We start from the raw sequence: 11877 nt of genomic DNA, 5'->3' as shown, positions 1-11877 counted from the left end.
AGGTGGTGGGAGGAAAAGGATAAGGGAAACTAGGATGAGCAGAGACCTAGTGGGTGGAAAGTTCAAAGCTGTTTGGGGAAACAATGAGTCAGTGTGGCTTACTGAAGAATTTGTGTGATGAAATGGGAGAACTGCAGTTAAAAAATAGTTCTGTGTTATATGTCATAGTGAATATTGGGTAAATGAATTTGATTTCATCTTGTAGAGAATGGAGAGCAATTTTAAAATTTAGATCGGCAATTGATACAAACAAATGACTGGGTAGATGGCTCACTCACACCTGCAATCCCAGCACTTTGGGAGACCAAGGCAGGAGGATTGCTTGAGCCTGGAAGCTCAAGACCAGCCTAGGCAACATAGTAAGACCTCATTTCTGCAAAATATACAAAAATAAGATGGGCGTGGTGGCATGTACTTGTGGTCCCAGCTACTCAAGAGGCTGAGGTGGGAGGATCACTTGAGCCCAGAAGGCAGAGGTTGCAGAGAGCCATGATGGTGCCAGTGCATTCCAGCCTTGGCAACAGAGCCAGACCCTATCTCAAAAAAAAAAAGAAAGAAAGAAGGAGAGAGAGAGATGAAGGAAAAAGAGAGAGAGAGGGGAAGGAGGAAAGGAAGGAAGGGAGGGAGGGAGGGAGGGAGGGAAGGAAGGAAGGAAAGTATTGTAGGAATACTGATCAGGAGGTTCAAGTTGGATAAATTGAAAAGAACAGAAGCTAAAAGCAAGAAACCAAGCACATGTCCTAAGGTCTTTACTGGGGTAAGAACAGCAGGAATTAAAAAGACAACAGGAGAACCTGTGAAGAGGGTTGGTTGGGGGGCATCTCATTGACCCTTTGGGATCAATCTCAAAGAAGATTGACTTTAGTGAATAAGGACACAAGTACTTCTCTTACCACATCAAAGAAATGATGCATTTGCTATCAGGCTAAAAAGAGCAGTAGCAGTATAAAGAGCCTTTATCCTATGTTTAGATGACTTCCTCACTTTTTTTTTTTTTTTTTGGAGAAAACCCTTTCTTGTATTTTGGGGTGGTGTTTCTGCTTTTCAACATGTGTGTGGGGAATTGTTGCAATTTTCACTTTGTCGATTACATTGGCCAAGAGATATTGTACTGCATTTCAACCTGATGCCTTCCACATTTGTATAGATCGCAAACCCCATAGTTTAGGAATGAGCCAAAAACATGCCACATCTGCATGATGCTAAAGGTCATTCCCTTGAAATGCATCATGCCAAATGGAATCTTATTTCTTGCCAAAAACGTTGTGGGCGTCTGTCACAACATTTATCTTCCTTCCATCAACAGCAGCAGCAGCAGCAACAACATCATAATATTTCATGTTCAACCTTGGATGACATCAGAGAGACTCTTTAGCTCGTGTCTATGGGTTTTCACCATATGACCAGAACCTCAAGGCTCCTGTTCTCACATTCCCCATCTCCTCATCATCACAAATCAAGGTTCACTTTCCTTATAAACTTTCCCTTAAACCCCACTCACTAACAAAATCACTGACTTAACTCTCACTACTACAAAATTATGTATGTACAAATGTCTATTTCTCTTGCATTGGTTGGCTTTTGTCTTTTCCATTAGATTATAGACTATGAACTGTGAGTATTGCCAAAAATGTCTCAAACTAACCTGCTACCATTCTTTGATGATACATGATTATATATGAATTTATCTTGTTCTTCATAACTTTATTATCTTTCTCCCAAACCCACCCATGCATCATTTTCATGGGCTAATGTAATCAGAACCACTCCTGGCATTTAGGCTAGAAAACACTGACAATGATGAGGAACGCAAGCATCCTTTAAACATTTATCTTCTCCGTTGTTATGCTATAGTCCCCTGAAGCTGCCTGCAAAAGCCACGATATTCTTACTGCTGATGGGGTCACTCATGAAAATTCTGCTATCTATGCCAAGAAAACTTATTATAAGAAAGAAACGGCTGGGCATGGTGGCTCATGCCTGTAATCCCAACACTTTGGGAGGCCAAGGTGGGCGGATCACAAGGTCAGGAGATCGAGACCATCCCAGCTAACACAGTGAAACCCCAAAAAAAAAATCAGCCAGGCATGGTGGTGGGCGCCTGTACTCCCAGCTACTCGGGAGCCTGAAGCAGGAGAATGGCGTAAACCTGGGAGGCGGAGTTTGCAGTGAGCTGAGATTGCACCACTGCACTCCAGCCCGGGCGACAGAGCAAGACTCCACCTCAAAAAAAGAAAGAAGAAAGAAAGAAAGAAAAGAAAGAAAAAAAAGAAAGAAAGAAAGAAAGAAAGAAAGAAAGAAAGAAAGAAAGAAAGAAAGAAAGAAAGAAAGAAAGAAAGAAAGAAAGAAAGAAAGAAAGAAAGAAAGAAAGAAAGAAAGAAAGAAAGAAAGGTATTTTCCCATTCCTCTGGTTTCTACAAGGAAGAATTTTCCCCTAAGCACTTCTGGCTTCTCAGCCTACCCCTTACTTTTCATCACAGAAATAGAGTGAGTTACCTGATTTGATGAATCTGGGAGAGGAATTGGACACACACACCTCAGCATCTTCTTATCATCCTCTTCCTCTTGGGAACCAGCCATCTGCAGGGTGAACATGTTCCTCTGTGCTAGAAGTTTTCCAGGGCAGGCCCCACAGACAGCAGTCTGCAGAAGTGCAGCACTGCCCAAGGCCAGGTGGGTCAGTCTCAGTCCAAGTATTTTGTATAAGTAAAGATGCCCATTTTCACTGCACACCCAAGCTTCTAACAACTGACATCTTGGTTTCCATCTGACCTATTGTTTGTCTTTGTCATAAAATTACTCAGAAAAGGAGAGTGTTTACTGAGTCCCTCTCCAGCAGCAACAGTGCTACCAGACTTTTGGCTGGCATTGGCAGGAGTTAGCAAGCTCCTAAGGCAATGCCGCTCTCTGAATGTGGGCAGGAGGACATCCATTTCCTCCCTGAAAGCCGTGCTGCAGTTAATACTCACAATGGTCACTGTGGTCCCCTACACTCCTGTCTCTAATAAACCTCCAGGTTCCTCTCATCCTATTGCCTTGTGGCCACAAACCAATCTCAAGGAACACATAGCATCTCACAGTGATCAAGCGACACCTTCCTTCTTAGGGGTAGAGGTTTGTGTTGCTGTATCCTCTTTGCTGTAGGTACAGCTGGCCCTCTGTTTCCCCAGGTTCCACATCTGCAGATCAAAAATATTTGGAAAAAAAAAATACAAATAGAAAAACAATATAGTATAACAACTATTTACATAGCATTTACATGGTGTTAGACATTATAAGTAATCTAGAGATGATTTAAAGTATACTGGAAGGGTTGGGCATGGTGGCTCATGCCTGTAATCACAGCACTTTGGGAGGCTGAGGTGGGCAAATCACTTGAGGCCAGGAGTTCAAGACCAGCCTGGGCAACACAGAGAAATCCCGTCTCTATAAAAATACAAAAATTAGCTGGGCGTGGTTGTGCATGCCTGTAGTCCCAGCTACTTGGGTAGCTGAGGCATGAGAATCGCTTGAGCTGAAGAGGCGGAGGTTGAAGTGAACTGAGATTGTGCCACTGTGCTCCAGCCTGGGCAACAGAGTGAGATTCTGTCTCAAAAAAAAAAAAAAGTATATGGGAGGATGTGCACAGGTTATATGCAAATACTATGCCATTTTATATAGGGGGCTTGAGCATTCAGGGATTTTTGTATCCACGGGGCCCTGGAAACAATCCTCCATCGATACCAAGGGATGACTGTAGTTTCCAGCAGGGAGATCATCACAATGGCATGTTTTTTATGTTTCAGAGGAAAGCATCTTCTAGTCTATGAATGTACACTCTGGAGCTGCTCTGGATATTGGCAATGGTGCTACCAATGTAGAAATCAGGAACCTAAAGACCCTTTTCTAACACACTGGCCTAGGGTAAGTCAGCTGAGTGTGGTCAGAGTCTATCTCAACATGGAGAATTGCAGCCCCAGTGCCTCACTTCTGAGTGACCCAGAGAGCCCAGAACAAGTGGGAAAAGTAGACACAAGTGAAATCTCCTTTAACTAGTTCTTTCCTCCCACCTCCCACCCTCACCCACCTCATTTTCAGGCCTTTCTTTCTTCTATGCCCAGACCTGTCTAATGTATGTGAAAATAGAATCTCCCAACTTTTTCTCACTGAGACCAACTGAGCTTATTATATAATTTCAGCTCTTGTTCCAAGAAAACCAAGATCAATCTAAAAAAGCAGTCATCTGAACTTGGCAGACATTCGTGTGGGAAAGTCTTTAAGCAAAAACAAATTTGTTGACGTACTGGGACAAGAAACTCAGAGAACAGATAAAATGTTCCATGAGCCAACTCTGCCCTCGCTTCAGATTCACTCTTTTCTCAGCCAACAGTCCTTGTTCCACACTATGGAAGATGCCAACTCATCAGTTTATCATAATTAGGCCAGATGCCCTCACCAAAGGGCCCAAGGAATACCAAACGGTCATTCCTTAGGCCCTTTGGTTAGGGAGACAATCACTAAGTTCAGAAACCTCAGGCTGTAGTGCATGAAAAAAACACCTGACCAACAAAAGGAGTGAAGAAAGGTATTAACAACAAAGAGTTGTGTTGAGATGGCTTTTGTGCTTCTAGTCCATGTCAATCGATTAATTTCCTCTGGCCACACTCCCCTCCTCTTCAAGACTATATGGAGAGGGGTCCTTCTGTCTTTATTACAGTTAGTGACAATATGACAAAACTTACTGAATTCAGTTTCAAAATTGAAATATAAATAAATATGAGGGTTCCCCAAGGAAGGAAGTTGCTTTTCCTTTCCCCAGCAAGAAGTGGAGGAGACAGGGAGAAGATGGTTCTGGGGAATATCAAAACAGCTGCAGCTCCTTAGGCAAGGGGGAATACTAGTTAGGGGCAGCCTCACATCAAGGAAAGAGATACTAAGAAACTGGTCTTATAAAGGACCAAAGCAACTGGAAAGAAAGTACATCACTTTATACCCAGTGTAAAATGCTGGAGGTTCATGGTGACCCAGGTGGATTGATTTATTATTCAAAAGGTAATAGCTTTCTAGGATTTGTGCCTGTGTCCACCTCTTCTTCCTCTGTGGTTTCTTCGTGAGCAAGCACTTTAAAATAGCATGTGAGAGTCAGAAAAGAAGATGCCAGAATGTCAAATAACTCCCAAGTACCATGCTGAACATTTTTGGTGTTCTAGGTTTTCCTGAGTTGTTTCTTTCAGGAGTTACAAGAGTGGAATAAATGTGCAGCCACTGAGAGGTTCAGCCTTGCTCACCTTGCTCACTGCCTTGCTCACTCACTACTTTCTGAGCAAGGCAATTCTCTTACTTCTCAGAATCCCCCATCTGATAAAAATCAATAATAAAAGTGTATACCCTGTCCAAGCAGAAACTTTTATTTCCCAGGGGCTCAAAGCATTTCCCAATCACCAATCCTCTAATCCGCAATTCCAATCAGTATTTAGCCAATAGGCTAAATTTATCTTCTAAATATCAACATCTATGTTCAAATCAAGAATGGATCCAATCAGCAGGTATAGGAATTAGAACATGCAAGTCAGTGTCCTACCAATATAATCCAGAGCCATCATGTCAGTGCAGCTAAAAATGGTATTAGCTAATTAGGTGACCACCATTAATGCAAGTCATGATGCAATGTAACTGATGGTGTTGTTGCCCTAATGACCCAAGCCACAGTTTATGGCCATACCACTCTCAACAAGTCTGATCTCCTCTAATGAACCATGCTATTTATCTGAACCTGAACTCAGATATTTAATTATATATTTATGCCCTATAAAATAGGCAGGACCTAGAAGGCTGATATTGTTTTCTGTTTCTCAGATAACAGTAATAACCTTTGTTTTTTGTGAGTAAACTAGTTGCTCCAAAGAGAAACTCACCCACAATAATTAGTTCCCTGAGATCTTTTCACAAAGTCCAGGACCCAGTGGATCCATCCAGTGGCGTTTACAGCCTGGAACTAGCATTTTCCTTACAATGGCATGGTCCAGCTCATTGACAATAACAAATTGCTAACTGTAGAATAATTTCTCTGGAATTTTATAGAATTCAAAGGAAACAACTGCATTCTTTCAGAAATTTACCACAACTGAAACAAGGCCAAGTTTATAAAAATTCCTCAACTGTAATCTGCTCCACAAAATCCCAATGCTGAAAAGAACCTTGAAGTCATCTAGTTCACACATATCCTTCAGAAAAGAAAAGATCAAAAGGACTTGAAATAAAAAAAAAATTTAAAAAACCACTCTGGATTCCTGTCCTATTTCAGCCACTAATTCATTTGACCCAGAACGCATTACATCATCTCCCTCAAATTCACTGTCTTCATATGTATGATGATAGCTTTAAACCAGATTATGTCTAAAGTTCCATCCAACTTGAAAATCCATGATTCTATGAAATCAGACTACAGGTGGCCCTTGAATAACATGGGTTTGAACTGTGTGCATCCACTTATAAGCAGATTTTTTAAAATAAATATACTGGAAAAATTTTTGCAGATTTGTGACAATTTCAAAAAACTCACAGACAAAAAGCATAGCTTAGAAATATCAAAAAGATTAAGAAAAAAGGTATGTCACAAATGCACAAAATATGTGTAGATACTAGTTTATCACTTACTACCATAAAATGTACACGAATTTATTATAAAATGTTAAAACTTACCAAAACTTAGGTACACAAACACTATATGTGGCACCATTCACATAAACAAATATAAAGATGTAGTATTAAATCATAACTGCATAAAGCTAACCATGCTACATACTGTACTACTGTAATAATTTCATAGCCACCTCCTGTTGCTGTTGAGATGAGCTCAAGTGTTGCAAGTATGCACTTAAAACCCTGTGTGACACTAATCATCTTTGCGTGAACTGTTCATCTCTCCAGTACATTGCGTTCACAGTAAAAAGTGATCTCTCAAAGTTCTAGGTATCTTTCATTGTGTTTAGTGCAATATTGTAAACCTTGAATAATACCATGGGATCCATATGTAGTGCTACTAGGCATGCTGGAAGTGCTCCCAAGAACAGAGAAAAGTCATAACATTACAAGAAAACGTTGAACTGCTTGATATATTACTGTAGAATGAGGTCTGCCGCTGCACTTGCCCACCATCTCAGACAGGCAATTCATCTTATAAACAGATGATGTAAACTTACTATTGTGATTACTACAGTACAGTACTGTAACTGTATTTTGTCTTTCTTATGATTTTCTTTTCTTTTTCTTTTTTTTTTTTTTTTTTTTTTGAGACGGAGTCTCACTCTGTGGCCAGGCTGGAGTGCAGTGGCGCAATCTTGGCTCACTGCAATCTCCGCCTCCCAGGTTCAAGCAATACTCCTGCCTCAGCCTCCCAAGTAGCTGGGACTACAGGCGAGCACCACGACGTCCAGTTAATTTTTGTACTTTCAGTAGAGAAAGGGTTTCACCATATTGGCCAGAATGGTCCAGATCTCTTGACCTCGTGATTCGCCCACCTCGGCCTCCCAAAGTGCTGGGATTACAGGCGTGAGCCACCATGCCCGGTCCTTATGATTTTCTAAATAACATTTTCTATTCTGTAACTTACTTTATTGTAAGAATACAGTATATGATACCTGCACAAAATATATGTTAATCGACTGTTTATGTTATTAGCAAGGCTTCTGGTTAACAGTAGGCTATCAGTAGTTAATTTCTGAAGGAGTCAAAAGTTATTCATGGATTTTCAACTGCGTGGGGGATCAGCACCAAAATCTGAAGTTGTTCAGGGGTCAACTAACTGTACTTTGAAAACTGAATAGGGAGAAAGAGCCTACATTTTTCCTTAAAGAGAAATGCCAAGACTTTTGTTAACTTTCAAACTGGAGGAATGCTAACTGTCATAGCTGAGATCTGGGAAAATTTTAACCTATGCCAAAGTCAAGCTTCTACATAATTATTTTTAAAGTGAGGATAATTTTTCTACTTGAGACAACCTAGCCCAGTGACAGAATAAGAAGACAGAAAATGTGTCACTATTTGCTCTTGCTGAATGCAATCAATCCATAACTTAACTGAAGAGTAGGTGAAATGCATTACCTTCCCAGGGAACAACTCAAATCTCTTTCCTGAGAATCATTCCCTTTCTGCAAGAATTCTATGAAAGAATTATATACAATAGAATAAAAGTTTATTATTTATTTACTAAATCAAAGTTTCCTGGATCATCATTAGACATTTATCAGAAAAACAGTCATAAATTTTCTGCTTAGAGATTTTACACTTTATAATAGAACTAAAATACTCAGAATTGGAATAACTCTAAAAATGAATACAAGTAATTTAAAGGAAAATATTTAATGGATTTAGTCAATAAAGTAGTACAAAAATATACAAACTACAGGTAGGTGCTGTAGTTTAAAATTAAGCATCTTGGTATTTGTTAATTGTGTCCTTGGAAGGCATCTTTTATATCAGCCCAACTAAAATGATCTACCACCCTTTGCTCTCTCTTTAAACAAACATAGTCAGTTTACTTCCTCACACTTTGATACAAATTTCTCTATTCTGGTGAATATGGATGTCTATTTTTTCTTTCTTGGTAAGCAGAAAGAAGTCTGAATCACAATTCAAAATGCAATTTTAGTTTAAGTCAAAAATGGGGGAACTACTAATTATATGGGCAATAGTATTATGATGCGCTAAGAATGCCATCAAAACTTCTGTCTGCATATGTATTATATAGGCATATATTTGCGCATTAATTATATAATAGAAATAACATATGCTGTGTGTTATCTATCATCTATTTTCTATCATATCCACTTTAACTTAAGACATAAGTACAGATTAATTAATAACCCTTAGCAAATTAATTAAAATGGGAATTATTTTCATGAAGTCACATATATCTAAAGTTGTAAGGACCAACATACATGTTGGTTTCAGTATCAATCTTTTCCTTTAAAGATCAAGGATGATTACCATTTGGAAATTAATTTTAGGCAGTTATTTGACCAATATCATAGCTCACTTAGCTAAGAAAGAAAAGAGCAAGAGTTGAGAAGCCTCATTCAGTATTGACTGCAAACTGTGGCAATGCTAGAGTTCCTAACAAAAATCCTCTATGTAAAGTTTGGTTACACAAGCTAGTAATGGCTAGGGACAGCTTGAATTTGCAGTATGTGTACACTAGTTTATCAGAACCTCAACTGAATAATGTATACTCTTTAACCCCCCCAAAAATTACCGAGTATCTTAGCTTTGGGCTTTAACTATTTGGACTAGCAAGTTTTGTTTTGTTTTGTTTTTAGTAGCTATTCCCAAAATGTAAATCAGTTAGTCAGATAATATATTTAATAATTGATACACTCAACAAGAATGAAAATATTCACGGATATGAAAAAATACCTCCCCTTTTCAAAAAGGTAATTTATATATTAAGAAAAAAACTTCAGTGTTCACTTCGGCAGCAAATATACTAAAATTAGAATGATATAGAGAAGATGAACATGGTCCCTGCGCAAGGATGACATGCAAATTTGCGAAGTGTTCTGTATTTTTTTATCTGTGCAGCAAACCACCATGGCACACGTTTACCTATGTAACAAACCTGCACATCCTGTACATGTACTCTGGAACTTAAAAGATGAAAAAAAAAAAAAACTTTAGACAACAGATGGGCTTTAAGAGATAGAATGGAAATGTGGAAAGCTTCCAGCTTGTTCGGTAACTAGCAGCACCTAATAAGCGTCTCCTAGTTTCTTATAAAAATAACTTTGGCATCAGGTGCGGTGGCTGACGCCTGTAATCCCAGCACTTTGGGAGGCTGAGGCACGTGGATCACCTGAGGTCAGGAGTTTGAGACCAGCCTGGCCAACATGGTGAAACCCTGTCTCTACTAAAAATACAAAAATTAGCCAGGCGTGGTGGTGTGCACCTAGAGTCCCAGCTACTCAGGAGGCTGAGGCAGGAGAATCACTTGAACCCGGGAGGCGGAGATTGCAGTGAGCTGAGATCGTGCCACTGCACTCCAGCCTGGGTGACAGAGTGAGACTCCATCTCAAAAAAACAAAAAATAAAAAAAAAACTTTGAAGACAATTCTCATTGAAGGAAGACATCTTATGGAAATAAACGACTGCTCAAAGATAAATGTATAAAGACATTCACTGGAGCTTTGTTTGAAAAGGAAATCATTAGAAATTCCCTAAATGTTCATCAAAAAACAAATGTTTAAATAAACTATGAGATACCAATGCAATAGGTTAATTTGCAGCCTTTATAAATACTGAAATATGTGTACATTGATGTGAAAAGTACTCCCTGCATAAAAATAAGATTTTCAAAATATTTGGACAGTATCTATAGAATAAGCCCCTTTAAAAATAACAATCATAAAACATGTATACATTATGATAAAGGCAAAAAAGTTCAAATAAATATTTGCAAAATATTTGATCATCTTTTGGGAGACATGATTAGAGTGTATTTCACTTCACTTTTTGCTTATTCATTTATTTTGACATCTTTATGTGATATAATTTCCACACCATAAAATTCATCCATTTAAAGTATACAAATTCAATGATTTTCAGTATATATTACAAAGTTGAGCAAGCATCTCTACACTCTAATTTTAGAACATTTTTGCTACCCCTAAAAGAAAAAGAAACCACATAGGCATTAGTAGTCACTCTCCACTCCCTCTCAAGCAACTATCTGGGCAGCCACTAACATACTTTCTGTCTCTATGGATTTGTCTATTCTGGATATTTCATATAAATGGTATTGTATAATATGTGAATTTTTGTGTCTGACTTTTTTTGCTTCACATAATGTTTTAAAGTTTCGTCCATGTTGTAGCATGTATCAGCACTTTATTCCTTTTTATGGCTGAATAATGTTCCATCATATGGATATATATTTTGTTTATCCATTTGTTAGTTGATGGACATGCGGGTTGTTTCCACTTTTTGGCTATTATAAACAATATTGCTATAAACACTGGGGTGTGTTTTTGTGTGGAGGTATGTTTTCATTTCTCTTGCGTAGATGCCTAGGAGTGGAATTGCTGGGTTATACACTAACTCTATGTTTAACTTTTTGAGAAACTATTAAACAGTTTTCCACAGCAGCTGCACCATTTTGCATTGCCACCAGCAATGTATGAGGGTTCCAAATCTTCCATATTCTTGGCAATGCTTGTTGTTGTTTATCTTTTTTATTATAGCTACGCTTGTGGATACGAATTGGTATCTCATTCCACTTTTGATTTTTGTTTCTCTGATGGCTAATGATATTTATCATCTTTTCATGTGTTTACTGGCCATTTGTATATCTTTGGAGAAATAGTTATTCAAATTCTTTGCACATTTTTAATTAGGTTGTCTTTTTATATGAGCTCTTTATATGGTCTGGAGACATATCCCCTATTAGATACATAATTTGCAGATATTTTCTCTTATTCTGTGGGTTCTTTTTACTTTCTTGATGATGTCCTTTGCAGTGCAACACTTTTTTATTTCGATTAAATGCAACTTAGCTTTCATTTTCTTTCACTGCATTTGGTGTCACAGCTAAGAAATCATTGCTTAATCCAAAGTCATGAATATTTACATCGATGTTTTCTTCTAAAAGTTTTATAGTTTTACTCATACATTTAGGTCCTTGGTCCATTTTGAGTTGTTTGTGGCATGAAGTGGGTCCAACTTCTTCCTTTTATATGTGGATATCTAGTTATTCTAGCACCATTTGTTGGAAAGACTATTCTTTCCCCTTTAAATGGTCTTGAAATCCTTGTTGAAAAATCAGTTAATCACAAATCTGAAAGTTTACTTCTGGATTCTCAATTTTATCCCATTGATCTATATTTCCAGCCTCACACCAATACTACA

General features: G+C 38.4%; 1 non-coding gene across 1 annotated transcript; it reads left to right on the top strand.

The window, feature by feature from the left end:
• Window positions 1-9439: 9439 nt before the first annotated feature.
• LOC116469969 (U6 spliceosomal RNA) lies at window positions 9440-9546 on the top strand. Its single transcript, XR_004248417.1, has one exon. It is a non-coding gene; the product is annotated as a U6 spliceosomal RNA (small nuclear RNA).
• Window positions 9547-11877: the final 2331 nt, after the last annotated feature.

This window comes from Hylobates moloch, unplaced genomic scaffold, assembly GCF_009828535.3.
Source record: "Hylobates moloch isolate HMO894 unplaced genomic scaffold, HMol_V3 SCAFFOLD_5, whole genome shotgun sequence".
NCBI lineage: Eukaryota > Metazoa > Chordata > Mammalia > Primates > Hylobatidae > Hylobates > Hylobates moloch.
The sequence above is the reverse complement of the archived record's forward strand: the minus strand, read 5'-3'. Positions and strand labels throughout refer to the sequence as shown.